Source organism: Somniosus microcephalus, chromosome 11, assembly GCF_052327205.1.
Source record: "Somniosus microcephalus isolate GS21.2 chromosome 11, FLI_Smic_1.0, whole genome shotgun sequence".
NCBI classification, from domain to species: domain Eukaryota; kingdom Metazoa; phylum Chordata; class Chondrichthyes; order Squaliformes; family Somniosidae; genus Somniosus; species Somniosus microcephalus.
In genome coordinates, this window is record NC_140997.1 from 22,932,143 (window position 1) to 22,950,905 (window position 18,763).

The window sequence follows — 18,763 nt, forward strand, 5'->3', positions numbered from 1 at the left end:
GGGAGAGGGTGCCAGTGGAGAGAAATCTAGAATGCTAAAGAGAAAAGACAAGGAAGCAGTGCAGGAAAGTGACTGGGGTAAGGATAACCAGATTGTGTCAGGAAGGGACAGAGCATACAAACAAAGGAGTGCACTAACAAATAGGGTCCGGGTAAGAAAAAAATGTTAGTAAGACAAATAGGGCCATAGTACAAAAAAATGTTTAAGATGTCTAAAAATGTTAAAAAGACAAATTTAAAGGCACTGGGGTCGATTTTCCTAAAGCTGTTGGGAAGGAGGCGGGACTACAGCTTTCGGGTTTTAGTCCCGCCTACATCGACGTTCGGCCAATCCACGCGATTTTCCCTTGATTGACCTTGTTAAGCCCGCCCAGCGGGCTCAGCAGGCCAATTAAGGGACACCTGGCAACAGGTGACGTCACAGACTGAAATTTCATCTGTCAAGAGGTCTTGGCAGATGAAATATCAGTGTTTCACAACTGTTTGAAGCTGTCAAACACTGACAGTCTGACTTCTAACCTGAGTCCTTCTACACAGACTCAGTTAGAACTGTCACCGGCAATGAAAGCTAAAGGCTGTCACTTTTTACAGCTCGCAGGCATTTTGCTTTCAGTGCCGGCTGAGTGATGGACTCCCGAAACCGAGAGGAAGAAAGGCTGTTAAGGTAAGTACAGGTCATTTAAACTTCTTTAGACACACCAAACACACTTACCTTTGCACTCATGCACCCATCACTCACCTGAACACCGACATCGCGACCCCTCTAAGTCCTTCAACCCGACGGCCCGCCTGCTCTAACCTAGCGTGGTTTGGAGCCGTCGGGAATCCCACACGACACCCCTCAAAATAGGGATTAGGCTAAAAACTGCCTGTTAACTACCTGTTAACAGGCAGTTAATTGGCACTAATCCCTTCCTGCCTCGGGTCAGCGGGTCCCAGTGCAGGGCGGGTACCCGCCTCCCCTGAAACTTACGTGGAGGCGGGTTTTGGGTGAGATGGTGTCGGGACCCCCGAAATCGGGATTTTCCCCCCCACACGCCTGAAACCCCACCTGATGGCTCCACGCAAATCTACCCCACTGTATCTGAATGCACGAAGCATTCGTAATAAGGTGATGAATTAACAGCGCAAATAGATGTAAAGGAATACGATATAATTGTGATTATGGAGACATGGCTGCAGGGTGACCAAGGCTGGGAGCTGAATATCCAAAGATATTCGATATTTAGGAAGGAAAAGGAAAAGGAGGTGGGGTGGCGTTGTTAGTAAAGGATGAAATCAGAGCAATAGTGAGAAAGGATATTGGCTGAGAAAATCAAGATGTAGAATCAGTCTGGGTGGAATTACGAAGCACCAAGGGGCAGAAAACATTGGTGGGAGTTGTTTATAGACCTCCAAACAGTAGTGGTAATGTAGGGGATGGCATCAAACAGGAAATTAGAGATGCATGTAACAAGGGTACTACAGTAATCATGGGTGACTTTAATCTACATATAGATTGGCAAAACCAAATTAGCAATAATACTGTGGAGGATGAATTCCTGGAGTGTGCACGAGATGGTTTTTTAGACCAGTACATTGAGGAGCCAACTAGGGAACAGGCTATCCTAGATTGGGTATTGTGCAATGAGAAGGGGCTAATTAATAATCTTGTTGTGCGGGGTCCTTTAGGGAAGAGTGAGCATAACATGATAGAATTCTTCATTAAGATGGAAAGCGAAGAAGTCTAATCCGAAACTAGGGTCCTAAATCTAAACAAAGGAAACTACGAAGGTATGAGGAGTGAGTTGGCTATGATAGATTGGGGAGCTTCATTAAAGGGCATGATGGTGGATAGGCAATGGCTAACATTTAAGGAACGAATGCATGAATTGCAACAGTTATACATTCCTTTCTGGCACAAAAACACAAAAGGAAAAGCGGCCCAACCATGGCTAACAAAAGAAGTTAAGGATAGTATTAGATCCAAAGAGGAGTCATATAAAGTTGCCAGAAAAAGTAGCAAGCCTGAGGATTGGGAGCAGTTTAGAGTTCAGCAAAACAAGGACCAAGAGATTGATTAAGAGGGGAAAAATAGAGTATGAGAGTAAACTTGCAAGGAACATAAAAATAGACTGTAAAAGCTTCTACAAGTATGTAAAAAGAAATAGATTAGTGAAGAATGTAGGTCCCTTACAGTCAGAAACAGGAGAATTGATAATGGGGAACAAGGAAATGGCTGAGCAATTAAACAAATACTTTGGTTCTGTCTTCATGGAAGAGGACACAAATAACCTCCCAGAAATGCTAGGGAACCAAGGGTCTAGTGAGAAGGAGGAATTAAAGGAAATTAGTATTAGTAAAAAAATAGTGCTGGAGAAAGTAATGCGATTGAAAGCCGATAAATCCCCAGGGCCTGATAATCTGCATCCCAGAGTACTAAAAGAGGTAGCCATGGAAATAATGGATGCATTGGTTGTCATCTTCCAAAATTCTATAGATTATGGAACAGTTCCTGCAGATTGGAGGGGGGAAATGTAACCCCGCTATTTAAAAAAGGAGGGAGAGAGAAAACAGGGAACTACAGACCGGTTAGCCTAACACCAGTAGTAGGGAAAATGCTAGAGTCTATTATAAAGGATGTGATAACAGGACACTTAGGAAATATCAACGGGATTAGACAAAGTCAACATGGATTTATGAAAGGGAAATTGTGTTTGACAAACCTACTGGAGTTTTTTGAGGATGTAACTGGTAGAAGAGATAAGGGAGAACCAGTAGATGTGATGTATTTGGATATTCAGAAGGCCTTTGATAAAGTCCCACATAAGAGGTTAGTGTGCAAAATTAAAGCACATGGGCTTGGGGGTAATATACAGGTATGGATTGAAAATTGGTTAACAGACAGGAAACAGAGAGTAGGAATAAATGGGTCTTTTTCAGGGTGGCAGGTGGTGACTAGTGGGGTACCGCAGGGATCAGTGCTTGGGCCCCAGCTATTCACAATATACATCAATGATTTGGTTGAGGAAACCAAATGTAATATTTCCAAGTTTGCTGATGACACGAAACTAGGTGGGATTGTGAGTTGTGAGGAGGATGCAAAGAGGCTTGAAGACGATTTGGACAAGTTGAGTGAGTGGGCAAATACATGGCAGATGCAGTATAATGTGGATAAATGTGAAGTTATCCACTTCGGTAGGAAAAACAGAAAGGCAGAGTATTATTTAAATGGTGATAGGTTGGGAAATGTTGATGTACAGAGGGACCTGGGTGTCCTTGTACACCAGTCACTGAAAGCAAACATGCAGGTGCAGCAAGCAGTTAGGAAGGCAAATGGTATGTTGGCCTTCATTGCAAGAGGATTTGAGTACAGGAGCAAGGATGTCTCACTACAGTTATACAGGGCCTTGGTGAGACCACACCTGGAGTACTGTGTGCAGTTTTGGTCTCCTTACCTAAGAAAGGATATACTTGCCATAGAGGGTGTGCAGCGAAGGTTCACCAGACTGATTCCTGGGATGGCAGGACTGTCGTATGAGGAGAGATTGGGTCGACTAAGCTTGTATTCACCAGAGTTTAGAAGAATGAGAGAGGATCTCATTGAAACGTATAAAATTCTGACAGGGCTAGACAGACTGGATGCAGGGAGGATGTTTCCCCTGGCTGGGGTCACAGTCTCAGGATACGGGGTAGGACATTTAGGACTGAGATGAAGAGAAATTTCTTCACTCAGAGGGTGGTGAACCTGTGGAATTCTCTACCACAGAAGACTGTGGAGGCCAAGTCACTGAATATATTTAAGAAGGAGGTAGATAGATTTCTAGACACAAAAGGCATCAAGGGGTATGGGGCGAGAGCGGGAATATGGTATTGAGATAGAGGATCAGCCATGATCATATTGAATGGCGGAGCAGGCTCGAATGGCCTACTCCTGCTCCTATTTTTCTATGTTTCTATGTTTAGCCTTCCATGCAATTTTTTTTGGCATTCTCATTGGCATAATGCTCCATCATAAGCCTGCCTGTATAAAATGGCTGGTCAGGGCTGTTGGGTGTTGTGGTTACGGATGTGAGTTTTAATGTAAGATTTGTAACAACATTTTGAATTCATTTCTGAACTTTTCTTTCTTGCTTTTACTTTGTTTTCAACCCCCTTGCACCCCCCCCCCCCGCCCCGCACCCCCAGTTTCCACATAGTTGGTCAAGAGGCTTTGTGCTATTTTGTTTTGGTATGCCCATGACACTGGGACAATGCGTTTCCTGATGAGAATCCTTCTTTACTTATGTTTTTTGAGGGGGTGGTGGGGGTGGAAGATGAGGCGGAGCAGTGGGAGGGATACCAGGCAGGTCAGACTGCACCAGAGACCACCTGCCAGTACGACCCCCCCACCCACATTTACAGGGAAAGGTGCAGCTACGTGAGCATGACGACAATCAGTACAGCACTGACAGCCACAATCCAGGATATAGCTGTGCTGTCTGCTGCCAGGCCCCTCTGTCTTTAACATACTATCAGAGGACTGGCACTGGCAGTAACAGTAGCTGTGTCCTCAAGTCCTCTTCCCTTGCCTCCATCTAGACATACTGCAACAGTGTCTTATGGGGCAGGCCCTGAAGTGGCAGTCAGCATCACCCTCTTCGCTACAAGCTCATTCTGAACCTTCTCTACTTTGAAATCCATGGAATGGGGGTTGGAACGTTATGTTGCTCCAATACTTGGCGACAGACTCGGTTTCTTGCTTGCAGTTTTAAGCTAGCGACTGGGTTTTGCCAGGTAATTTTACTCCAAGCAACCTTCACATATGCTGAAATATACGTTACAGATATTAGCAGCCTTTGCAGAGGCTGTTAACATTGTTGTTTCTGTAGGCTGCCACTCACCTTTAAGATGAACATATAACACCTGGTTGCTTCTCCTTGTATATCTCCCTCTCATTTCTATTCTTTCTCTAGATCGAATTTGACTCTCTTCACCTGCCTTAGTTCCTGCTTGCCAGACTCGTGTCTGTATTTGGTGGCCATCTTAGATGCACGTTAGTAGAGTTAGCTGCTTTCCTGGCATTGACTGGGGTCACATTGATGTTGCAATTAGGCCCTGATTTTAACTCCAGGTGGATTCCCCGCTCAGGCCTGAGTTAAAATTACAGTCGGGTCTCAATGATGTCATCAGGCCGAAACATGCATATGTAAAGAAGGACCCGGGCGTGTGTCCTTACTGCCTGCTCAGGGAGAGCAGGTTAAAATTGCAGATGTTGCGATCATGGCGGCTTTCGGACAGGTAAGAGCCAGGGGTGATTGTAACTGCCCTCCTGCCGGGTTTCTGCTGAGCGAGTCGGATTAAAATTGCTCCTAATGTGAGAATTCCCTGTGGGAATGTTACCGACTATACATAGATTTTCCTCTTTTTGCACGGAATGCCGTATTGTTTATGGTGGTGATTTTTCAGCTGCAGTGCACTTCAGTGACCTAAAATGACCTTACACCCTTTTGTTCTGTAGTCTGTCATTAATCATTAGTTAATGGCCTATTGTCACATAATAAAAGCCTCAGAATGTGTTAATACCTGAGTCATAAAATGTGAAAATAAGCAGTTGTGTCGACTTACGACTACAGTACTTATTGTTATGGCTAGGATTTATCAGAATGAGATGTCTGTCTGACTGCTTGTTTTATAAAGTTTGCTTTGGTGTTTAAAATAAATGTAATGTTGTCAGATGTGCCTCCAGGTCACACACCAGTGCTCAAGGCCATCATTTCATGTCCTTCTTTGTAGTTGTCCATCCTTGGGAGGGAGGATGGGAGGGACTGCTCTTAAAATATGGGCAGTGTACTAAATGGGTGCTAAATCTTTGCCTCCTTTTTCCACTTTTGCAGAAGCACTTTCCGGAAGCTCGAGCATGTTGTGGCACCCCAAAAGTGGCTGCTTAAAATCCTCACCCTTGTGCTTATACTCCTCCATGGCATCACCCATCTCTGTAACTTCCTCCAGCCGTACAACCCCACCCAACTCTCCGTTCCTCTGACTCTTGCCTCCTGCGCATCTCCCCCTCCATCATCAAGGGCTGTGCTGTAATTAAAACAGGAAATGCTCAGCAGCATCTGTGGAGAGAGAAACAGTGTTAACGTTTCAGGTCGATGGCCTTTTATCTGAACTAGAAAAAGTTAAAGATGTAACAGAAGGGCTGTGCCATCAGCCGCCTAGGACTTCCCTCCCTAAACTCCTCCACCTCGCTCTACCTTTTAAGATGCTCCTTAAAACCCACCTACCTCTTTGATCAAGCTTTTGGTTACCTGCGCCAATGTCTTCTTTGGCCCGGTGTCAATTTTTTTCTGATTACAATTCTGTAACGCGCCTTGGGATGTTTTACTATGTTGTTGTAAATCAGTTATGCGTAAATTTCCTATGAATAAAATGTCGTAACTCCGCTCTTAGACTGCAGTTACACCAAAACTTTCCAGGAAATTCCAGGTTTATCAATAGACTGTGGCGGAGACCACATAGGGACAGTAACACAATTCACTATGTGGTCTCCGCCACAAGACTCTGTTTAAAGGACTTTGAATTTGAGAAACATGCTTGACTCAGTTAATGTTCTGGTGAAAGTTGACTACTGTATTTCTAATTTAATCTGCGGATTAAACTTGTTTACGTGAACAGTGCTTTCTCACTGCACATAACTCAAAGGCCAGCCTGCAATATATGGTTGGTCAGCTTGGCGCTTGTCCTCCTTTTGGTGAGATCCAGGGCATAGTTTTCCCACTCATCCATTATGACTTCAGTGGGAGACCAGCAGAGCTCCCAGGGAATCTGAGTGGTTGGCCATTTCCGACAGTTTATGCCATTTCCCCGGGGATTCCGCCCGTCTTCCCGCCAAAGTTACGGCAGGAGACTGGGAGAACCCCGGCAGAATTTCAGGGCCTCTAAATACGATTTAAAAGAGTAGATTGTCAGTTCTGAGGGAGGCTGCATCCCATTCATCATGCGCATTAGGTTCATTTTTGGTCGTAAGAGGCACGGGCAGCACGATTCAAGAGTGTTGAGAGATGGCCCAAAAGTGAATCGTTTCCACATCAACAGCACTACCGACAAATGGTTCCTTTCAAGGAAAGAACGACTCAGTTACAGCCTGGCAAACCCCTGTCGCATCCTGAACTGACCATTTCACCATTTCTCCTATGCAACGGCTTTGCTTTTTAAAAATTTGCTTATGGGATGTGTGCGTCACTGACAAGGCCGGCATTTATTGCCCATCCCTAGTTGCCCTTGAGAAGGTGGCGGTGAGCCGCCTTCTTGAACCGCTGCAGTCCGTGTGGTGAAGGTACTCCCACAGTGCTGCTAGGGAGGGATTTCCGGGATTTTGACCCAGTGACGATGAAGGATCGGTAATATACTTCTAAGTCAGGATGGTGTGTGACTTGGAGGGGAACCTGGAGGTGGTGGTGTTCCCATGTGCCTGCTGCCCTTGTCCTTCTAGGTAGAAGAGGTCACGGGTTTGGGAGGTGCTGCCGAAGAAGCCTTGACGAGTTGCTGCAGTGCATCTTCTAGATGGTACACACTGCAGCCACGGTACGCCGGTGATGGAGGGAGTGAATGTTTAAGGTGGTGGATGGGGTGGCAATCAAGCGGGCTGCTTTGTCCTGGATGGTGTCGAGCTTCTTGAGCGTTGTTGGAGCTGCACTCATCCAGGCAAGTGGAGAGTATCCCATCACACTCCTTACTTGAGCCTTGTAGATGGTGGAAAGGCTTTGGGGAGTCAGGAGGTGAGTCACTCACCACAGAATACCCAGCCTCTGACCTGCTGATCTTCCACAATGACACATATGCCTCTTTATGCACAACACCATCATTCTCTGGAGTGTATTGTAACATATTCCTGGTGCGGTGCAGTCCAGGTATTGGAACCATTGGAAGCAATTCTAACCTAAGTCACCAGGCGGGAAACCCACGGGATCAGGTGGAACACCGATTGTAATGGAGAGTAAAATCAGGCGGTGTGTAAAGCCAGCGTTGCACCTGATTTTGTCAGTTTCCCAACAGGAAGGTTAAAAGTTCCTCCCCCCCCCCCCTCCGTTATTTCAATACATCCAAGTCCTGATTTTCCAAAAATAGGGGTGCAGATTAATTTTTACTGGCAGCTCAGTTACACCTGATTTTCCAATGGGAGTCCCCCCCCGACCCCAATTTGAATAGGCTCCTGACACAAGAGAAGTTTCTTCAGGGATCTTGGCCTGCAGCACACTCGGTTGGGCGTATAGAATCTGGCGATGCAGCAGTTCTCAAAGGGCTGCCGCTTGCCATGGCCAGGGACGTTACGGCGGTGTCTGAAATCCCTCTCGTCGGCCCCCACCTCCTCTGACATTAGGGCTAGTGTTTGGAGCAGGCAGAAGTTGAGCCTGCCCTAGGCCCCTGTGTAAGTTGGCCGCTGGAATGCTTCTGGGCGGAGACCTAGGAATTCTGGGCCCCGTGTAAATTTCATCAAGCCTCCTACGCCTGAGTTCCGCTGCCAACTCACCAATGGGTCCGAGGATCTTTGGGCCCTTTATGCTTTGGGGAAATGGACATGTTGACATGAGTCGGGCCTACACTACATGCGTATACTGATTCGGTTAATAGTGGAAAAATAATGTAATTTCTTTTTGTTGTTGAAAAATTTTACTAGGAATTGACTAAGGTTGAAAACTGTTTCCATCCCAAAGGGCTAAATAACAACAAACTACAAGTTTATCTAAATTTAAAATCCTTCAGAGAGGATTACAATTAAGTTAAAATTATAACTAATATACTTTACTACCCAATAATTAACCTTCCAAGGGAGGCTAAACAGTGGAATATAATTATGGAGCAAAAGAAAGAAGGGAGACAAAGAAATGCTAGAATGAAAAACCCCACTAAACCAATGTAAATAATACCTAGCATTAGATGTCAGAGTACTATTGCCTTTTTACTACTTCAGCTACATAAGCAAGGAAGAGTGGAAATCAAAAAGGGAAACTCAAATATCCGTGACAAAGGTCCAGTATAAGACTGCCTGAGATAAGTAGGTTCACAATTATATTTGTGTATGTTATCTTATATTGGTGTTAGCCGTGGCTCAGTCAGAGCGCTCTCCCCTCTGAGTCAGAAGGTTGTGGGTTCGAGCCCCACTCCAGAGTCTTGAGCATAAAATCTAGACTGACACTCCCAGTGCAGTACTGAGGGAGCATTGCAGCAAGGTAGGGCAAGAAGATCTTCCTTGCTGCAATGCTCCAAATCACCCTCAGTAAGCTCGCCGCTGGAGTGGAGCTAATTTACAGAACAAATGGGAAACTGTTCAACCTCCATCGCCTTCAGTCCAGATCCAAGGTCGTCCCATCCTCTGTCGTCGAATTACAGTATGCAGACGACGCTTGCGTCTGCGCTCACTCGGAGGTCGAACTCCAAACCATCGTCAACACCTTCACCGAAGCGTAGGAGAGCGTGAGCCTTACACTAAACATCTGTAAGACAAAGGTCCTCTACCAACCTGCCCCCACCACACACTACTGCCCCCCGATTATCAAAATCCACGACAAGGCCTTGGACAACGTGGACCACTTGTCATATCTCGGGAGCCTACTGTCAACAAGGGCAGACATCGATGACAAAGTCCAACACCGCCTTCAATGTGCCAGTGCAGCCTTCGGTCACCTGAGGAAGAGAGTGTTTGAAGACCAGGACCTCAAACCCAGAACCAAGCTCATGGTCTACAGAACAGCAGTGATACCCGCCCTCCTGTATGCCTCAGAGATATGGACCATGTACAGCAGGCACCTCAAAGCAGTGGAGAGGGACCACCAACACTGCCTCCGCAAGACCCTGCAAATCCATTGGCAGGATAGGCGCACCAACGTCAGTGTTCTCGCTCAGGCCAACATCCCCAGCATCGAAGCTTTGACCATGCTCGATCAGCTCCGATGGACGGGTCACATTGTCTGCATGCCCGATACGAGACTCCCAAAACAAGTGCTCTACTCAGAGCTCTGACACGGCAAGAGAGCCCTAGATGGGCAGAGGAAATGCTTCAAGGACACCCTCAAAGCCTCCTTGAAAAAGTGCAACATCCCCACTGACACCTGGGAATCCCTGGCCCAAGACCGCACAAAGTGGAGGAGAAGCATCTGGGATGGCGCCGAACACGTTGAGTCTCTTCGCCGGGAGCAAGCATAAGCCAAGCACAAACAGCGCACGTCAACCCAAGCACCCCACCCACCCGCCCCTTCAACCACCATCTGCCCCACCTGTGACAGAGACTGTAGGTCCCGCATTGGACTCATCAGTCACCTGAGAACTAATTTTTAATGTGGAAGCAAGTCATCCTCGGTTCCGAGAGACTGCCTAAGAAGAGGAGTACTGAGGGAGTGCTGCACTCTCTCTGGGATGAGATGTTAAACCGAGGCCCCGTCTGCCCTCTTAGGTGGAGGTAGATCCCATGGCACTATTTTGAAGAAGAGCAGGGGAGTTCTCCCTGGTGCCTTGGCCAGTATCTATCCCTCAACTGACACCCCAAAAACAGATTATCTGGTCATTATCACATTGCTGTTTGTGGGACCTTGTGTGGAAATTGCCTGCCGCGTTTCCTACATTACAACAGTGAATACACTTCAAAAGTACTTAATTGGCTGTAAAGCACTTTGGGACGTCCTGAGGTTGTGAAAGGTGCTAGATAAATGCAAATTCTTTTTTTATGTGTCAACTAAGCTGGTAGTACACTTGATTCTGGGTAGACGTTTATATACTTGAGCACCACACCAAGGTTTCAGCACATAATCTAGGCAGAGATTCCTGTGCAGTACTGAGGGTGGGCTGCATTGTCCTTGTTGTTCAAGTGATGTTAAAGGTCCTGATAGTTCAGGTGATGTTAAAGGTCCTGATGGTTCAGGTGATGTTAAAGGTCCTGATAGTTCAGGTGATGTTAAAGGTCCTGATGGTTCAGGTGATGTTAAAGGTCCTGATAGTTCAGGTGATGTTAAAGGTCCTGATGGTTCAGGTGAATGTTAAAGGTCCTGATAGTTCAGGTGATGTTAAAGGTCCTGATGGTTCAGGTGATGTTAAAGGTCCTGATAGTTCAGGTGATGTTAAAGGTCCTGATGGTTCAGGTGATGTTAAAGGTCCTGATAGTTCAGGTGATGTTAAAGGTCCTGATGGTTCAGGTGAATGTTAAAGGTCCTGATAGTTCAGGTGATGTTAAAGGTCCTGATGGTTCAGGTGATGTTAAAGGTCCTGATAGTTCAGGTGATGTTAAAGGTCCTGATGGTTCAGGTGATGTTAAAGGTCCTGATAGTTCAGGTGATGTTAAAGGTCCTGATGGTTCAGGTGATGTTAAAGGACCTGATGGTTCAGGTGGATGTTAAAGGTCCTGATGGTTCAGGTGATGTTAAAGGTCCTGATGGTTCAGGTGATGTTAAAGGTCCTGATGGTTCAGGTGGATGTTAAAGGTCCTGATAGTTCAGGTGATGTTAAAGGTCCTGATGGTTCAGGTGATGTTAAAGGTCCTGATGGTTCAGGTGAATGTTAAAGGTCCTGATAGTTCAGGTGATGTTAAAGGTCCTGATGGTTCAGGTGAATGTTAAAGGTCCTGATGGTTCAGGTGGATGTTAAAGGTCCTGATAGTTCAGGTGATGTTAAAGGTCCTGATGGTTCAGGTGAATGTTAAAGGTCCTGATGGTTCAGGTGAATGTTAAATGTCCTGATGGTTCAGGTGGATGTTAAAGGTCCTGATGGTTCAGGTGGATGTTAAAGGTCCTGATGGTTCAGGTGGATGTTAAAGGTCCTGATGGTTCAGGTGAATGTTAAAGGTCCTGATGGTTCAGGTGAATGTTAAAGGTCCTGATAGTTCAGGTGAATGTTAAAGGTCCTAGTAGTTCAGGTGGATGTTAAAGGTCCTGATAGTTCAGGTGGATGTTAAAGGTCCTGATAGTTCAGGTGGATGTTAAAGGTCCTGATGGTTCAGGTGAATGTTAAAGGTCCTGAATTACAGACCGGTAAGCCTGACATCGGTAGTGGGGAAAATGCTAGAGTCCATTATAAAGGATGTAATAGCAGAGCACTTGGAAAAAAGTGACCGGATCGGACAAAGTCAACATGGATTTACAAAAGGTAAATGGTGCTTGACTAATCTACGGGAATTTTTTGAGGATGTAACTGGTAAAATAGATACGGGAGAACCAGTGGATGTGGTGTATTTGGACTTTCAAAAGGCTTTCGATAAGGTCCTGCATAAGAGATTAGCGTGTAAAATTAAGGCACATGGGATTGGGGGCAAGGTATTGACTTGGATAGAGAACTGGTTGGCAGACAGAAAGCAAAGAGTTGGAATAAACTGCTCTTTTTCCGAGTGGCAGGCAGTGACTAGTGGGGTAACGCAGGGCTCAGTCCTTGGACCCCAGCTATTCACAATATATAGTAATGATCTGGACGAGGGAACTAGATGTAATATCTCCAAGTTTGCAGATGACACAAAGCTGGGTGGGCGTGTGTGCTGTGAGGAGGATGCCATAAAACTCCAGTATGATTTAGACAGGTTGGGTGATTGGGCAGAAGCATGGCAGATGCAATATAACGTGGATAAATGCGAGGTTATCCACTTTGGTGTCAAAAACAGGAAGGCAGATTATTATCTGAATGGCAATAGATTGGGAGAAGGGGAAGTGCAACGAGACCTGGGCGTCCTTGTGCACCAGTCGCTGAAAGTAAGCATGCAGGTGCAGCAGGCAGTTAAGAAAGCAAATGGTATGTTGGCCTTCGTAGCGAGAGGGTTTGAGTACAGGAACAAGGATGTCTTGCTGCAGTTGTACAGGGCCTTGGTGAGACCACATCTTGAGTATTGTGTGCAGTTTTGGTCGCCTTATCTGAGGAAGGCTGTTCTTGCCATGGAAGGAGTGCAGTGAAGATTCACCAGGCTGATACCTGGGATGGCAGGAATGACGTATGAGGAGAGATTGGGTCGATTGGGCTTGTACTCGCTGGAGTTTAGAAGAATGAGAGGGGAGCTCATCGAAACTTATAAAATTCTAACAAGACTAGACAGACTAGATGCTGGAAGGATGTTCCCGATGGTTGGGGAGTCCAGAACCAGGGGTCACAGTCTAACGATAAGGGGTAAGCCATTTAGGACAGAGATGAGGAGGAATTTCTTCACCCAGAGAGTGGTGAACCTGTGGAATTCTCTACCAAAGAAGGCAGTAGAGGCCAATTCATTAAATATATTCAAGAAGGAGTTGGATATATTTCTTAAGGCTAAAGGGATCAAGGGATATGGGGAGAAAGCAGGGACAGGGTACTGAATTTGGATGATCAGCCATGATCTCATTGAATGGCGGAGCAGGCTCGAGGGGCTGAACGGCCTACTCCTGCTCCTATCTTCTATGTTTCTATGTTTCAGGTGAATGTTAAAGGTCCTGATGGTTCAGGTGGATGTTAACGGTCCCGCTGCACTATTCAAAGAAAAATAGAGAGTTCTTCTGGTGTCTCAGCCATCCTTTCTTCCTGCATCTGAAAACGGATTAACTGGTCGTTCAGTAGCTTTAAGCATGAGCAGCAACCCTTTAAAAGCTGCTGTCCTCAGATATCCCCTGCTTTGACCCCAGTCCATTCCTGCTGCATCATTGGATGTCTGGCAAGAGTGCCACTGAAATGTTTCATTTTATCAGCAATTCTTTGTTTTGGTGGATGTAAATTTGTAACTTCCTTCTTTGCTTGAATAAACAGCTCCTGTTAAGAGTTGCATCTAAATATTCAAATCTGTGCAATGCTGGTACTCTGCATTTGCATCTACCATGGTTTGGCTTGTGGCATCTAGCCAAATCATCCCATACCACAGATGAATCTTGTTTTGATCTCGCACAGAAAGAAAACAAGCTGAGTGTTAACAGTACATACAGCTGTGCCCACACTCCTGCACTCAGTCACCCTAGGTTGCTCAGGTTGCCAGAGCCACTTGTGATATAACAGTTATAGACTGCGGCACTCAGTAAAGCAGGCCTCAGCTGGAGTATTGTGTCCAATTTGGAAGACTGTCAAGGCCTTGGAGAGGGCGCAGAGGTGATTTACTAGGATGGTACGGGGGATGAGGGACTTCACTTGTGTGGAGAGTCTAGAGAAGCTGGGACTGTTCTCCTGAAAGCAGAGAAGGTTAAGGGGTGATTTAATAGAGGTGTTCAAAATTATGAGGGGTTTTGATAGAGTAAATAAGGAGAAACTGTTTTCACTGGCCAGAGTGTCGGTAACCAGAGGTCACAGATTTAAGAAAATTCGGGGGGGAGGGCGGGGAGGGAGATGAGCAATGTTTCCTGTGAGCTGCGTGGCTGTGCAGCGCTCCAGGGGTTCCGGGCAGCCAGCTTTTAAATAGTAAAAACCGCTCATGCGCGGTATTTTGAATGGGCCAGGGAGCATTGGAGATGAGGACATTTTTTTTGTTATGCAGCAAGTTGTTATGATCTGAAACGCACTGTCTGAACGAATGGTGGAAGCAGATTCGATAGTAACTTTCAATGAAGAATTGGATAAATACTTGCAATGGAAAAATTTGCAGGGCTTGTGGGGGTGGGGGTAAGAGCAGGGGAGTGGGACTAATTGGAGAGCTCTTTTCAAGAGCCGGCACAGGCATGATGGGCCGAATGGCTGTATCATTCTGTGTATCCTCTATGGACTTTTACTTTGCCGTTTGCTTTGTTCCGAATGCAGGCGGCTGGTGTCCATGCTCTGTCTCTCCACATTTGCCTGCAAAACAAATGATTATGCTTCAAGGTTAACTTGTTGTTTGTGAAGTGCTTTGCAATTTCTGTCATGACGTTCCTGGCACTACATAGACACAACTTGGTTCTTTCTTTATGTTGCCACAACGGGCTTTTTTATAAAATCCTGATGGCAGTATCACACAAGGGGAGAACGTTGAGTTTTCGTGCTGGTTCGCCACCAAATCAGCGACGTGTTGAAAATACGCTCCCGCAGGTGGAGGCCCGAAGCTTGGCCCCCAAATAATTGGGCCTCGGGCCTCACCTCCATTAAGCCACTTATTGGGCCTCCCGAAGCAGCTCACCTGTCCAGGCCTTCCAAAAGTCTTTTGGGGAGGGGAGGGGGTGGGGGGAGGAGAATGGCGGGGTGTAGGGGCTGGTAAGGTAAGATAAACCGGAAAAGTCACCTCTTCTTCGGCAGCCTCCAGCGGTCCCTTTGAGCACCGCCGATTAGGCCGCCGCGGACCAGGAAAATGCTCTGCCCAGCTTTTCCCCAATTTGGCACCGGGGTCTTGAAACAGACATTAGGCCTTTGATTACCATATGCAACGGGCCTAATGCCTGTTTCAGGCGGGCACCCCGGGGCAACTAAAAGTCAGCTGATCTAAAATGGTGGCTGCCGGACTTCGGGTGTAGTGAGGGTGCGGATTATTCCTGCCCCATTTTGGTAAGTTTCTTCCTCGTTTTATGCCTGAGAAATGGACAAAATGAGGTTGAATTTCTCCCCCACAAACCCATGACTAAAAGCATGTAAAGTAATGTTCATTTTTCCAAAGTGTCAGCTGTGGCTCAGTGGTAACAAATTAATCTCTAAGTCAAAAGGCCATGGGTTTAAGCCCCCACTTCAAGATTTGAGCACACAATCTAGGCTGACACATCAGTGCAGTACTGAGGGGGTACGGCACTGTTGAAGGTGTTAAATTGAGGCCCTACGTACCCTCTCAGATAGACATAAAAGCTCCCATGGTTCTATTCAAAAAAGATCAGGAAGTTCTCCCAGTGCCCTGGCCAATATTTATTCCTCAACCAACATCACTAAAACAGATTATCTCATGATTTATCTCATTGCTGTTGGGAGCTTGCTGTGTGCATACTGACTGCCGCATTTTCCTACATTACAACAATGACTGCAAAACTGCTTCATTGACCATAAAGCGGCTTTGGGATGTCCTGAGGTCATGAAGGGTACCATATAAATGCAAATGCTTTCTTTTCTTTAGCTTGTGTCATTACACTTTCAGTTATTTCATTATTAACATGCAAATATATACAAATAAAAAGTGTTGGCGAGCAAGTTGGCAGCCAAGCCTGATCCTGGCGCCCCCCCCCCCCAATATCCAAACTCGTGCACACTTTCCAGCTGGGATCTGAGTCAGATGTTTGTGGGTTCAAGACCCACTCTAGGACTTGACCAAATAATCTAGGCTGAGACTTCAGTGCAGTTGGAGCTGCTTCCCTTTTTCGGCCTCATCCTGTGATGCTCTCCCATACCACCATTCATCCCTAAGCTAACACCACACCACCAGAAACAAATTAACTGGTCATTGTTCTCTGCGGGATCCTGAGCTTTTGCATTTTCCTATAAAACAAGTGACTGCACTTCATAAGTAATCAATTGCCGGTTAAATGTGTTGGGTGTCCTTTATTATCTTCCCCAATTGTCAAGCTTTACTAGGTCTCAGTTGAGTTCCCTGATGAAATACTACACAGTAGCAGATCAGAGAAGGGAGGAAAAGCTGGTGGGTCCAGTGAATTAAAAGGGACAGCTTCTTTTAGAAGTTTTAGAGAAGTTTACAGCTCACAGAATAGGTGCGACAGGCAGGTGTATGAATTCTAAAGGGGTGAATTTCTACTGGTGTTCTCCCGTAATCACCAAAACCCTGGAAAAACATGCTTACACCATTGAAGAAGGCATGGGGTCAGATTCCACATGATGACACCCAACCCTACCTCTCGACCCTACCACTGCCTCTGTTTTGTTGGCTGCTTGTCCGACGTCCAGTCCTAGATGAGCCACCAGTTCCTCCAATTAAACATTGGCAAGACTGAGCCATTGGGCTGGATTTTACCAATCTCGGCGGGTCCGTGGCAGGCGACGTCGGTGGCGGGACCCCAGCCCCGCTGCTGTCTCCAGTCCGCTGTGTAGAATGAATTTACCGTGATTGGGCTTGTTAGGCCCGCCCAGCGAGTTTCCCGGTCAATTGAAGGAAGCGGGTCTGATGACGCGTCATCAGTCGGTTTCTTTAAAGGGACCATGGCCAACGTTAATTTGACAGTTGTGCTGTCAGTATGCTACAGCATTGAGGTGCTGCAAACACTGACAAGCGCTGCACCCATATGCTTATGGAGGGAGTCACAGCACGGCGGGAGGTACTCTTTCCTTCCCATGGGCAGAGGAGACCTCCCCAGGAGATCAACACAGCCTGGTTGCACATTGCAGAGGAGGGCACAGCAGGGATGTGGTCAGGAGGACCTGGGTGCAGTGCCGCAAATGTTTCAATGATCTCAATATATCACGAAACGTTAGTAGAAAGCCACATTCACCTTCATCCTGCTGTGCCTCTCATCACATCCCCATCACTCTGCCTTCCCTACCCTATGTGGTAAACCACTGTTATAGTTATCACTGTATATTGTTCTCACTGTTCTCACTGTCACATCACTACACGAGGTCGCCTCTTGTCGCACTGTTATACCTGGGCTGACCACCTCCGACTCCGCCCATTACCTGCCCAGGTATAAAGGTAGCTGACTGGCTAGTATTCCTCCCTGTTGGATCGGATCACCCACGAGGGTGGGCTCTGTTATTTAGCCAATAAAAACCTTCAGTTACGTTCTTAACTCGTCGCCTTTTATTGGACTAATTGATAGGCATATCAATTTTATTGACTAAATTTTAAAGATGTCTGATAATGAACAGCAACAGCAAGGAGCTCACCCAGCAGCACAGCAACAGCAGCCTCCAGACAACGGGCCACACCAGCCGGCTTGGCTGCAAGCCTTGAAACCACCATACCTGGATCTAAACCCACAGGCACCAAACTCAGCCAACGACTTCAAACACTGGCTGGACTGCTTCGAATCGTACCTGGAGGAAGCCGTCGTCCCTCAGAGATCCAAACTAAGAGTCCTGAAAGCCCAAGCGAGCCCGAGAGTATATACACTCATCCAGGACATGACTACGTACGACGACGCCATCAACCTACTGAAACAGCAGTACCGGAGCCCGGTAAACTACATGTACACTAGGCATCTCTTAAGATCTCGCCAGCAACAGCCAGGAGAATCGATAGCTGAATTTTCACGAGCGCTGAGACAACTCGGCAGGAACTGTGACTTTAAAGCGGTGACGGCTACTGCGAACATGGAAGACAATGTCCGCGACGCCTTGGTGAGAGGCCTACGTTCCGACTACACACGGCAAAGACTGCTTGAAGCTAAGGACATAGACCTGGACAAGGCCGAAGCCCTCGCCCTCACCCTAGAGGCCACCCAGCAAGACCAGGAAGCGTTTGCCAGGTACTATTCGCGACCCTGGGACTCGGGCCCGACCCCCACCCCACCACCCTTCACAGCGCTGCCCCCGGGACCTACCTCAGCGTCTGCATCACGGATCCGACCGGGCCCGCTAGCCCCGGTACCGGCCCCGACATCAGGCAACCCCGATCGGGCCGCTGGCTGCTTCTTTTGCGGCCAGGAGAAGCATCCGAGGTCGCGCTGCCCAGCCAAAAACTCGACCTGCAAAACCTGCCTCAAGAAAGGCCACTTCTCCAAGGCCTGCAGAAGCAAATCCTCAGAAGCCAGCAGTGCCTCATGCGAACCCTGGGGGCGGCCATCTTTGTGCGGGGCAGCCGAAGCCTGCAGAGCCTCATGGGAAAACCAGGGGCGGCCATCTTTGTGCGGGGCAGCCGAAGCCTGCAGAGCCTCATGGGAAAACCAGGGGCGGCCATCTTTGTGCGGGGCAGCCGAAGCCTGCAGAGCCTCATGGGAACAGCAGGGGCGGCCATCTTTGTGCGGGGCAAACGATTTAAA

The 18,763-nt window shown here is 47.1% G+C and overlaps 1 long non-coding RNA gene across 1 annotated transcript in view; it reads left to right on the forward strand.

The window, feature by feature from the left end:
- Positions 1-5,181: 5,181 nt before the first annotated feature.
- LOC147110381 (uncharacterized) overlaps positions 5,182-18,763 on the forward strand; it is a 316,893-nt gene continuing 303,311 nt past the window's right edge. Inside the window, exon 1 of the long non-coding RNA XR_015079907.1 lies at positions 5,182-5,258. This is a non-coding gene — a long non-coding RNA (uncharacterized LOC147110381). The remainder of the gene's footprint in view (positions 5,259-18,763) is intronic.